The following is a 13,562-nucleotide window of genomic DNA, read 5'->3' on the forward strand; positions in this document are numbered from 1 at the left end:
TTACTTTACCTCTTTTTATTCCTCCCTATTCTACTTCAAAACTATCTCTCTCTCTTACCAGCAAACTATCTGATCTATTTAATACTGGTATTGGCTGATAATTTGAAGTGCCTCATGCAGGCCATATACCCAAACTGATCGGCCAGTCACTTTTTTTTCCTCCGGCATTTGCCTGAGAGTTGGCGCTCTGAAAGGGACAGTAATATGCACTGATGTAATGTGTGAGATAGGGATCTTTTGTGGGGTGTGTTATAAATTGTCACCGTAATGCGAGTGCGCAGGGAGTTGGGTTGATGGGGGTGGGTGTGCGGAGAGGAGGGGTGGGAGGATCAAGCAGTGTCACTGGAATCCACAGTGTTGTGAGAGCCCCATACCTTTCAGCTTCATTAAACCAATTTCACGCCGAGGTGAGCTAAGAGAGGAAGCTCTGAATCTCAGCAGCGGCAACAATGGTGCATTGAAGGGATGAGGCGAAAGTAAATTAGGTACCACTTCACAGACGGCAAATTAAAATCTGAAAGTTGGATAGGAAAAGTTGAGGGTAGATGATTATGTCTTTATTGTGCCCTCCCTCCTCAATCTAGAAAACCCTCCCCTCCTTTTAGCAACCACCTTTGGCCCACCACATCCCCACAACCCAATCCTCTAAGAAAAAATAATGATCTATTTCTTGTCTGGTAATTGGTTTCTAAGATGCTCCCACTCAAAGACCCGATCTCAAATACCAAGCTGCTTATGGGCCTCCTTTCAGCCACTTAATTTGCTTGAGCTTATCAGTAAGATTTCATATCCAGGAAAATCATATAAATTAAACATTAATGTAGGGCTTATTTCTGTGCAATCATTGACCTCCCACAGCCATTGAGCTGCTTCATTGGGGTTGGGACTCTGTTTGTCCCTCAAACTAATGTAAAGGTTTCTACAAACCCTCTAAGACACAGACTGTGGCCTCACACTTCAGAAGTACTTACTAAAATATCTTTTACTATATGTTGTTATACAAGCCCTTAAAAGCAAAGGTTATCCCTGTGTTTACATTTGGATTATCTTGAGTACAAAAGGTAAAAGTACTCACAATGAAAAATTGCTCCTCTCATTCTGTTTCATCCTTATGTGTATACTGTATTGTATTAATACAGCATTTTGATGTTCAAGGATCAAGGTGAGGCTTATTCTGCCTCCTTTATATGCTTTTGTGTGGTTGATAAAATATACAATGATATATAATGTAAATGATATGTTTAACATAATATGATAACAATGTTTCATATATTTTGTAAGATGATTGTATTTTTTGTATATAATACCTCCTGCAAAGTATGTTGTTTTGTACTCCAGTTCAGTACTTTCCACCATCTATTATTGTCATTGTTATTATTTTTTCTTTAAAATCTGATCCCTGTTTCCAAGAAGTTGCTAATGGACCTGTAGTTCAGTAGTTTTTGTGGTTTTTCCACAGTAGACAGGTAGATTAAAAAGAAAGAGGAATGAAAGGTGACAGAGTGGCGGCAGTAAACAGACAGTTATTGTTTTGAAGTGACACACTGGGAGGAGTGATCATTTTACAGCTCTGTTGACCGCTCTGTATGTCTCCATGTGTGTGCATTCACATATGTGTTTGGATGTTTAAAAAATTTTTTTGTGTTAATGTAAATGCCCATATGGATGTATGCAATAAGCATGTGCGTCAGTTGCAGTGGGCGCTAAACTGGGTGCTCTCACTGGCTGGTGGGGTCACTGTGGGAGCCACGGGGGCCCCACACAATGCCCCGGCAGCAGTGTGGCTTTTACTAGGCCTCGCGCCGCTGGCTTTACGAGAGCCAGACAGACGGATCCCCTTCACGCCATAAAGCCATCAACAAGGGAACAAAGAGGGCAGGTGCTGAGGGCTGCATTGAGAGCTCACCTGCACCCAGCAGGGGAACAGACTGTGTCCAGCCAAGCCAAGAGGCCCTCCACATTCACATCCCCACTCACCAGGCACTAACGGGCCAGTGTGGGTCCCCCACCGCGGAGAAACCATTTCTCTGTGCCGACAGAGGCAGATCCTCAGTTGATAGTGTAGATGATGGCATACTGTATATGTTGTGGTAAATGATTTTACTGAATGACTATTGGATGCTGTAGGACCTAAAACCGGCAACAACAGGTTGCTGCTAAACTCTGTAATTATCAGCATTTGACAGTCTGGGAGAGTTAGGCCTTTGGGAGCCTGCCAATTAGGGCAGCTTTCCAAAAGTTTTTTAAAGAGGTAATTTTAGAGGAGGTTGTAAGATATCAGGTGTGTGTGTGTGTGTGTTTGTGGGGTTTTACATAATATTGAAATTGAAATAGAATGAGAAGGGTTACAGCAAAGAATTAGAGAGACATGTTGGGAATCAGACAAACAGACCCCAGAGGAGAGGCAGATGGTAGCAACGAACCAAACCACAGCCACAGGTAGGCATGGCGGCAGGCAGGCAGGCAGGCAGGCAGGCAGGCAGGCAGGCTGGCTGGCTGTCTGTCAGCGGGGGCAGACTATGAGCTGCCGCTCTGGCTGAAGTGACAGATGTGTGGTGAATCTTTAACTCTGCTAGTTCCCCACTGTCACCGCATCTGTCCCTGCACTCCACAAGGTTGGCTCAGCCCCCTCCTGTGTGACAGAGGCGACTAAAAGAGAAAGCTATCACTGGACTTATTGATTAGTCCAGGCTGTCCTGGCTGGATTCATTTAATGACCTCTGGGAGTCATTATTGAAAAGTCATTGTCTTTGTGATTAGTTCACACTTTCCCCCACCATATGGGAATCCCTCTGTTGCAACCTCAAGGGTGAATTTTGTAATCTGCCTCAGTAGAACAAGCGCGCACTTGTTGACTGAAAAGAAAACTGAACATTTTTCATTTTTGTTTACATATCTAATCCGCTTTGAAAAAATTAGGTCATGCTGGGGGACACCTTCAACAATAACATAAATGAGAGGCCAGCGTATGTTCTCAACTGAAACACCAACCCCTCTCATTGTCTCCATTTAAATCCTACTATAGACAAACATATCACTGACAGTATAAATGATACATCCCACTTTATTCTCATTTATACATTTAGTCTAATCTCCTCAGACGGCACAAATGGCAGGGACAGTGTCCCTCTCTCTTTCCCCACTCAGCCATGGCACTGGCAAGAGATGGTTTATTTTAATTGAAAATTAGCAAAACAAAACAAGGGCAAGAGGATCCCTGAATGGGGCCCCTTTCTCCGGGAGCTCCTGTGCCGTTGAATAATGCATATGGGAGAAAGTAAACAGCAGCCGCGGGCCTTGCTGGGGGAACAATGGGCCGCACACAGCCCAACCAGGGCGCCTGATTTTATTACTGGCCTGTCAATCCCCCAGCCTGGGAACTGTGGGACCTAGGCCAGGCAGCAGCTGCTGACCGCTCCACACTGACCCAACACACCCAACAACCTGCAGGATAAAACTCTCACACCGCTGCATACCTCCACTGACTGCACTGACCACCCCTAATCTGTCCATTCACACACAGAGTGCGGATGGAAGTGGAAGAGGACTGAACTGAATCCATTTCCTGTTTGATTGGATAATCCACTCAGTCTTGTTTATCTAAACTAATCGTAGGTTTATTTAGCAGGATAAAATGTTGGGAATGTGATATAAAAAGATATAATTGACCTGTGCAGTAAAATTGAATTTGAATTTCAGTGAACAACTTATTTCACCCTTCTCATATCAGGGTTGTAGAACTCTCCTGGGTTGTAGATCACCTCTGTCCCGTCTCGGAGGCAGTGGTCTGGGGTCACCGTGGCCACTTGTAAACTTTTTCCTTCCACTAGAACATTCTTTTTGTGTGTGTTCTCCCTCCGGGCATTGAGATTCTGGTCTTGCTTCTGGCTTCAGCCAAGTCCCGGTTGCCATGCCGACTGGCAACTGGTCTCCCAGGATGAGTAATGATGTGATGTGGCTGTGCTCTAAAGTCCCAACAAAGACCTTATTACCGCTGCAGCACCTCATAACACACCATTGTTGTCAAGTGCTCCTGATATTAACCTGCCTGCACCGGGGCTACCTCCCTTCACAGAGGAGGTGTGTGCGTGTGTGTGTGAGTGTGAGTGTGTGCGTGTGAGTGCAATCGTGTAAGCATTTTGAGGGCTACTGCTGATGAAAGTTGGTCAAAAAGAGCCACCTTCAGAAGTTACACAGAATTCAGTTGATCATTTTTTACACTATTATGAGGATAATCTTTTTAATTTTGTTAATTAATAGGATTATTTGAATTTGGCCCATTCTCACAGTTCACAATTACACTTTCACTTACTGATTTCATCGTGAAAACCATACTCATATGTGTTAATACACGCACACACACGTATACACACACAAGTCTTCCAAAAGAAATCCACAAGCTCCTCACATCAGCAAACAGCCTGTGAACTGTCCACAGTGGCCAAGCCCCAGCCAAGTGTGAACTGCCATAAAGGAGAGGTGTATATATGCATGTGTTTGTGTGTGTGTGACGGGGGTGTGGAGCTGTGGGCTATATAGGCAGGGTGATGCCACAGGATGTTTGAGTGTTTGACTTGGTTTAACAACATCCTCTGGCAGAGACACCACAGGCTGCTGATGAGGTGAGAGATAAGACACAACTGTGATCCAGGCCTTCACCCCGGCCATTGTCCTGCTTATCTCTAATGTAGCGCTATCTGCTAATAATGGGGAGGAGGGAGGAGGAGATAGAGGGCAGGGTTGTCATTGACAAAGAACAAAAAAAAACAAAAACACAAAAACACAATTTTTTGTTAATTATTATGTGGTTTGGGGACACTTAACTCTATTAGAGCAGAATATAACCTCTCCATAATGTGTAATAGGGTTGCTTGGCAGCAGTAAACTCAGCTGACTTATGCTGAATCAGTTTCTAAATAGATGGTATGACTTCATCTATGGTGATGTGAGTTTGCTAATTTGTTAGAATTGGGAAAAAGCCTGCAATAGATATCTGAACACATACACTCATACATGGGCACACAAAATATAAACCTATTCGTTACACAGTCATATCACATTCACATTCAAGCATGTCATTTTGATGTGTGCAGATATCTTAATGGGCTGGTTTTAGAATGGAGACCCCTTTGTTTTAGCCTGATGAGGCATACACTCAGGTGCGTCACACAAGATGTCTTGTCCTCTCCAGTTTCCCTCACCCCAGCCGAGAAGGGGTGCGCCAAGGAGGTTATCAGCACAAAATCACCACTCCAGCTCTAGACTCCACCAGGAGGAGGAGGGGGGGGGCTCCTGGTCCTGCGTACATCACTGTCGCCGTGGGAAACCGCATCCATCAAATAAAGTCAAGCATTTACCTGTGTGGCTCAGGTGACACTGGAGGAGGGGCAGGGGGAGATGTGAGAGGGGGAGATGTAGGTGGCCCAGGGGTGAGAGAGTAACCCTGACCCTGTGGAGGTAGTGGTGAGGAGGTGGGTGGGGGTGTTGGAATGGGAGGTGTGGCTACGATGGGCCAGACCGTCAGCGCCCTCTGTCCTGGCCCTCTGTCCCGGAGCCAGACAGGGGATTGTCCTTCTAACAGGGCCACCCATCCCCTGGGACACAGTCCCATTTCTGGGAGTATCAGAAGTACCTCTCCCACCCTCCTCCTCATCTTCCCACCAATGCCACAGCAGGACTGGGAGAACAGGTTTAAACACACACAGCTAAGACTGCTGTATCTGATGTGATACATTCTGCATTCTACCCTCTGCATTTCTATATTTTGAATAAGAAAGATAAAGTTATTCAGGAAATCTTTGCTGCCCATTTTCTGCAGCTATGTAATATTTCAGTGACCATAAACTGTGTGCATGTATGCATACTTGCTTTTGTGCATTCACATGGGTGCCCAAGTCCATGAGCATGCACATATGTCATCTGTAAAATGAGTAGGGTGTGGCTTTTGCTCCGCTATGATCACTGGCTATGTCATATTTCATTGAAAAACTCTTATTTCAAAATTCTTAAGGAAGTAATTAAAAATAAATCACCTCCCCCACATTTATTAGAAACCGTTATAGATACTGTGGAAGAATTAATTACACTCCAAAGTCATTAAAAGTAGACTACGTCTCCATTTTAATTGCAATCATTCTTTAATGTGATCATTTTCAAAATTCATCATATTTCTCAAACTCTAATGACGCTAACTTCCATCGCAAATCACATGCAATTCTTGTGACATATGACATATTATTTATATTGAGTTTCCTCCTGAATAAATCACTCCTGTGACAATGCAAAACAGAGCTGAAGACACCTCGGTTGATAAGAGGGATATTTGGTTACACCTGGTGATATGTAGATAAGATTAAATTTGAGACAGAGGGATGAGGAGATGGAAAAGAGCGATGGGTAGAGGGGATAAAGGTCTCCTCACTGGTGCATGAAGAACAACATCTAAGACGGTCGGGGAAGGGGCCAAGGGGTTGTCAGAAGACCTGGTCTGAGCGCAGACTGAGGGCTGTGTGCAGAGGTGAGGCTTGGAGGTGGCTGATAAGACTTGTGGTGGAGCTAATCCTTGGATTTAGACAGAGACAGGCTCCAGGACAGGGACTGCTGAGAGTGGGGCAGAGTGGATGGCCGAGAGGTCGAAGGGTCGTGTTTACCTGCAGCAGGTATTTCCTCTGGGAACTGATAAGGCTCAGGGAGGGGAAGTGCTCTGTTCCAGGTGAGTGCAGAGGGGCCCGCAAAATGACACCATACACAATCCTCACTCCCCCCCCCCCACTTCAGACTCCACCTCTACACACACACACACACACACACTAACAGGCCACCTTTATGCCTCATGCTCTGACCTATTTTTTGTTTTTTTGCTACAGCGGACATGCTCTGAGATATTGTGCCAGATGTATTTAGGCTTTCTCTCACATCTATGGCTGCGTTTACCTCAGACTGTTTTGGCTTTGGCATTTGCCTTGCCAGAAACTGTGTGTGGGAACTGACAGGATTGTTGCCTTATCTTGCTGCATTCACCTGCCTCTAGCGGATGTTTTGTCTAATTTAATCTGTTCTTGTTGCTACTCAAACTTGAAATTTTGGCAGTTTATTATTTTTTCTGCAGATAAGCAAAATATTATTCCCGCTGTTAGCATATGGCCAGTATTTTGTCGCCACCATTTAATATAGACTCAGTATTTTATCCAAAATTGTTTGTTGACTGAATAAAATGAGCTGAAGTAACTCGGCAGGACCTCTTTCAGGTGTGTCACTGGAGCAGGCAGCTGTGATATGGCTGAGGTGTCACCTTGTTTGTTTTCCTTTTTTCCTCCTCTTCCTCTTCCTCACCTGGCTCAGCTCTGAGGCCCTACCCCCGGGTGCTGAGAGGAGTCAGTGAGCTAGAACATGTTAACAAGCACAGCCTCAACCACTGTATTGAAAGACACACGCACGCTCGCTGCACAGGGGGTAACAGGGCGGGGTGGGAAGGGCCCAAGGCTGGTAGTCTCCAATTATATTTTTTTAATATCTATTTTTTAAAATTTAATTAGAAGTTTACGGAAGGTTTTAACTCCCCCATTTTTAGACTTGAACATAAAAATCAACATGTTTCTGCAGTACCTAATTTGTTCATAATAGGACTTGAAAGTATAACGCCCCCAAACTGAACCTGATTATAAGTTTACTTCACCTCTTTTCAGCTGTTTTTATACATTTTAGTTATCACCCAAAAGCATTTATAGTACGTTACAGCTACACAGGACAACAGCTGTGGAGCAAAAGTAGGTGGATTATGCTGTAAATAATGGTTTGTTAAATGTTGTGTAGATATATCAAGTAACGCGCAGATGGTTATATCTTCACACCTGTGCTTGTATGGGTGAGAGAGAGATTGTGAATGTGTACTCAGTGTGTACATGTGTTCCCATTCATGTTAGAGAGAACGTGAATTTGTACTCAGTGTGTTATACAAGATCCTTGGTGTGTATCTTCAAGAGTTAGCGTAACTGTTATCAGCAGAGGAGCTGAGAGTGGTGTGTGAGGTAGGTGTGTAGTGGTACACTCCTCCTCTGTTCTCCTCTTCTCCACCTCCTCATACCCTCTCCTCTCCTCCTCCATCTCCGCAGAAAGCCTCATTAGTGCCGAGGAGCTGCTGAGGTAGCACACGGCTGCCATTGTGGCCAATCCAAACATCAGGTCCTCTCTATCCGAGCCCCCCACTTCAGAACCCCCAACCAAATCCCATTTTCAGGCTCCGCAGCTGCCCTGCTCTGCCAGAGCACTTAGCCGTGTCATTCTATCCGGCTCTCCAGGCCTCAGAGGAAACAGGCCTGTTTTGTGCTTGGCAGTCTCTGATATGACTCCAGAAATGGAAATGAAGCCATGGATCTTCATTAGGAGAGGCAGGTGTCCACAGAGACCCAGCCCAGGTGAAGGAGCTTGGAGGGGGTGGCTCAGCGAGTGAGGGAGAAGCTGGGTGAGGGGGAAATAGATTGGTGGGGGTTTCGATCCTTAAGACCCAATGATGGGCCTCCGTTACCCCTTCATACACTTACACACACATGCACGTACACACTTCTTCGCCATCGCTCTCCCCACCCCATCCCGCTCCTCCACCCCAGCACTTAATTGCCCATGTAATGAGCTGCAGTGAATGGGATTACTTGTGTGGAGGCACTTGAGGACCCTGTGCATTGGGGGCACCTCCTGCAGGCCCTCATCTCCAGGGAATACATTTAGGATGATGTTTTCTATGAAGCGCAGGGGCAAAAACCTCAGCTCTCCTCGCTGCATCTGGCCTAGTTGCATTAGGCCCTCCACAGCTTCCCCCTCATCCCCCACCCTCTCACCACCTCGGGGCCCTTTGTTTCCTTAATTATTCATTACAGAGAGGTGGCCTTCGCTTTGAAACCTGTGGAGGTGGATGAGGCTTGGCGCTGACCCACGAAGCACCAGAGCATCCTGGAGCCTGAGATGTGTCTTTGTGGCAGGACACCTGTTATTTCCCCAACCTCGATCAACTTCACCCCCTCGCCTCTATCCACACATTAACAAATCAGAGGGGAAAATAACACCCACACATTTTTGTGTACTTTAATGTGTGACATACAACATTAAGATGATATCCATCTGTCTTTTCTATTCATTTGATATTTACTGAGATGTTTTGCAATCATTGCACTGAAGGAACAATAAGTTTTAATGTTTACTTTTGAATTATGCACATTGTGCAAACACACAGACAAGTGCAGCTGTTTGATCAATATCATGTAAATCAGCAACACGCTCAGAAGGCCTCTACTTTGGAGGCTATGCAGATGCTATTTTGTGAGTTCCATAAAGTAAAACAGACTGTGCTGTCCTGCTAATGTGTGTGTAAAGTGTGAAGGAGCACTCTCCATGGTGCCCAAGACTGCTTCTCTTCTCACGCTGTTTTTAGTAAAATATTAGCCCCCGCAGCTCTGTGCAGGGCGGTTGACAAATAGAGGGCTGTTGTCCCCCTTCTCTCACAGGGCTGAGGGTTAATGATCCCACTTTTGGGGGGTTAAAGCCTGCCAGTAAGCCTTTCTCTTGCACCCCAACAGATGTTGCTAGGACTTTAATGTGGTTATCAAATCGGAGTGCCCTCTGAGCCCCAGGAGCTCATTGTGTGTCTGTGCATTCCAGGGCCTCACCGTGGTGACAAGGCATCCCGGGGGCCAAGCTGGGCTCCCGCTGAGTCTTCCAGCAGCCCCTCAGAGCTGACAGCTAGGGCTGCCCCTCTCCCCACACCACCTCCACCTCCGCAAGGCCCTCTCTGTTTCTGCCCCTGATCCTGTCCCCTCAGTGTCATAAAGTCATCCTCCGTCTCCCCTCTCTCCCACAGTGGCCCTCCCAGTCACACCGCTCTCAACAGGCTCACTCACTCACTCACTCACTCACTCACTCACTCGCTCACTTTCTCACTCACTCGCTCACTCGCAATGATTTAAAGTATTTTTATATGTTTACAGAGCTTCATCTGAAAAACTTTTGATTTACTATTTCTGAATCATCCCAAAGCATTTACCATGCGTGTGGATGAATGTTCACCAATACACAATTATTCTAGATCCCTTAAATCTTGCTGACCTACTGTCTTGCCGTGTTTCTGTCTGGACAAAGTCATTCTCTGCAACCAAAAATTGTTCAAACCTACATCATTTTATTTTAAATTCAAACTGGAGTTCTCAAAGTTTTCAAAGACACCAACTATATCTGGCTGAGTTTGTGGGAAATGTGTAAACGCTGATGCATAATACATCTAGAATATTTCTATTTGATGAAAAGGTGCAGCCATAAAAACACACACAGGTTCAATTAAGACATGGAATAAGCTGATACAGAATACATGTGATACTGTCGAATGGTGTAGAATAATATTGTGTATCGAGCCTTGAAGCTACTTAAGAGGAAAAAAAGGAAAACTCTCTGTTGCTAAGGGTTTAACAGAGACAAAGGAGCAAGAAGGCTTCAAAGCTTTTGTGGTCATATGTAGGCTATAAGTCCTTCTCTTGTAACTTATTTCTTAAAGAGGTGCCAAATTACACTTGTGAGAAGAGAATATTTAGGGCAAGTGGGAATTTACATTATAGATGTGTGCTCCAGTAGGCACCTAATGATCATTTTGCATAATGGTACAAACATTTATATAGCATTCTATATCAACAAAGAGCGCAAACCATGGTAAACATCATGTGACAATTCATTTGTAATTGTAAACAGGCTGAGTGTTCATAGGTGTCACAAATACCTCCCAGATGAGTAGGACATGGTCTCGGAGGCGATACTAGAGCCCTGAGGTCAACCTGGGCCCTCTCTGCTCCTTTCTGCATATACAGTATCAATGCCAGCAGCTGTGGGATTGTTTGTACACAGATGCAGGGGTGCTTGATGATAATTGCCTCGCAGCTGCACTCCGGGGCTGGAACTGGGTGTTTTTTTTTTCCCTCTGTGGCTCATATTGTGTGTGAAGCGCTAAGAGCAGGAATGTGGGAAACAGTCATAATTAAAGTATTCTGTAACTCAATTAAGGACTCTTCCCCCCACAGTCCCCCCATCCCTAACTGCTATCCTACACCCTGCTAGACGGGATCAGAGTCTCTGTGTATGAGAGCCTATGGCCTCTGCAGCCTCAGGCCCGGGGCCTTTAGTGTTTAACTAATGTCAGGACGGGTTGCATTGAAAGTGGGGGATTTGTTACGTGAACATTTTAAAGTAAGAGGGTATATGAGGTGGAGAAAAGACAGTGAAGTGGAATAAATGGGGAATTGCTGTTCCACGGAGGGTTGTTAACGTGGTTACCACTCAGAGGTGAGACGCACTCATTACAGCCATGAGTCATTTTTCATAGGCTGTTATCAACTCACTGTGCACAGAAGATGGATGGATGACAATTACGCTGATGAAAACCTCACATACTTTTATTGGCAGGAATAGAGCACTCCACAAAATCATTATACCATTATCATTAAGTTACTTTTTCAAAATAGCTGCAATTTTGCAAAAAGATGTGTAAAGAAAAGCAAAAACACTATTGCTAGTGTACTGTTCATAATATTTGGATGATATTTATGGTATTAATGTAACAAAATTGTAAGGAAACAAAATTCATGTCTTTTGCTCTAATTCCCTCAAACTGCCCCAGACTGGTTGCTGGGCAATGTATGTGAATACTTTGAACAATGACAGGCAACAATCAAGGTGCTCAATTAACTGTGTAACGATTAAGACATCAATTACCAAATTGATTGATGAGGCCAAATGATCCGATTCATTTTCTCCATCCAGCGTAAAAACTGGGAGCAGCAATATGAGAACATTTGTTGATTAATGATTCGATTGTGCAGGAAGCCCTTCACTATAATATTATGTGCAATTTACTATGATAGAAAAGCGCTGTAAACACTTTCTAAAGATACTCACAATGCAATATGGAAAATTATTGAAATGAAGGATTACATATTAAAAAGAGAATACAAACTGACTTGTACTCAGTCATTATAAAGTACCAAAAATAGCTTAAATGTAGTTTACACCTTGCCATAAGTGTAGTTTTTATTTACTTCAGCTTTTTTCTCAAATTAATGCTTTGATTGTACAAAAGAGGTTAATGTATCAGATGAATGTATTTCTTTTCTCTATTTCTATTGATGCCGATGATGTTCCTCTGCCCCTCTAACAATAGCCAAAACAATGTTTGAAGAGCGCCTTGAGACCAGCTTGGACTAAGGCTTTAGTTTTTATTCTGTTCATGTTGTCAATGTGTAGAGGGATAATTGAAGCGATCCTTGACTATGGGATCTATTTATACAGAGCATAATTCCCTCTGTATTCAGGCATTATCATGGTGTCAGAACAAGCACAATGGCACAATAAGGTCAATATAATGAAACTCCAAAACAATATGGTGTCGTTCGTATAATAAAAAGTGAGCCACTCCCGGTTTGTTTAGTCTTGTAACAGTGGGGGGGTTACATTGAACTCAAAATGCTAAACTATCATAACCATAATGTGAAAAATATATTGTCAAATAAAAATGTATTTTAGGGCAAGATCTTATCAATGATTATATCTATATATACATGAGGGTATAATGTCATAAAACTCTTGAATAATACAGTCTCATCAATCGCTTCACTTTTGGTTTTATGAAGGAAAATATTGCTTTGATTTGTTGCATTTTTTGAGGGTTTCTTGAAGGTTTTTATTATTTTTTTGCTTCTATCATTTTCACAGAGAACAAGTTGCTTTGCTTATTGATCTTTTGAAGCTAACATTTTCTAACTAGCTAAAATTCTCTGGCTAATATTATCTAATACTTGTATAATTCCCACAAATGTTAATCTTCTCTAAATTATTATTATCACTTGTTATGATTATTATCAGCAGCTGTGGCAGTTTTAGTAGTAGTAGTAGCAGAGATGGTAGTAAAACATTATGTTGTATTGTTGTCACACAATTATAATTACCATTTTATGACTAGTACTAAACAGTCCTTAGACCCTAATTTTATTTGTACGGCTATGACTTAATTTCTTTATTTTCTGTTTTCTGTTATACTCAACAGCATCTGGAGCCAAAATTACATCAGTTATCCGCTTTTCCCATTAGCAATTTGACAAATACCCCCTTTATAACAGCCCCATATCATTCTGCTTGACTTTCCCCTGGGCCTGAATTCAGTTATTGATTGCCCGTTCAGTTTCACTTGGAAAAGGTTGATAAAAGGAGGTTTTCACTTTCTCAATTTGATGTGACAGCTCCCTAACAAGAATAATGGAATGCACCCATTCACAGGCAAATCAAGCTAATCCAGCGTGCCCCTCCACTCTCAATGGAGAAGTCACAGTCCTTCCCGGCCCATTCCATCACAAGCTTCTCTCTTCAGAAACCTTCAAAGTTAGCCCAACTGCTCCAAAAGACAACATCGCTCTTTGTATGCCCCTCTCACTCACCGTCAAATGGATAAATAGGTCGATAAATGTATACAAAGTCAGAGAGGAAACAAAACTGAAGCATATAATCGGTTTCTTTTATGTGTAATCTGATTTCACTGA

The sequence above is a fragment of the Pempheris klunzingeri genome, chromosome 9, assembly GCF_042242105.1.
Source record: "Pempheris klunzingeri isolate RE-2024b chromosome 9, fPemKlu1.hap1, whole genome shotgun sequence".
In the NCBI taxonomy this organism is placed as follows: Eukaryota; Metazoa; Chordata; class Actinopteri; order Acropomatiformes; family Pempheridae; genus Pempheris; species Pempheris klunzingeri.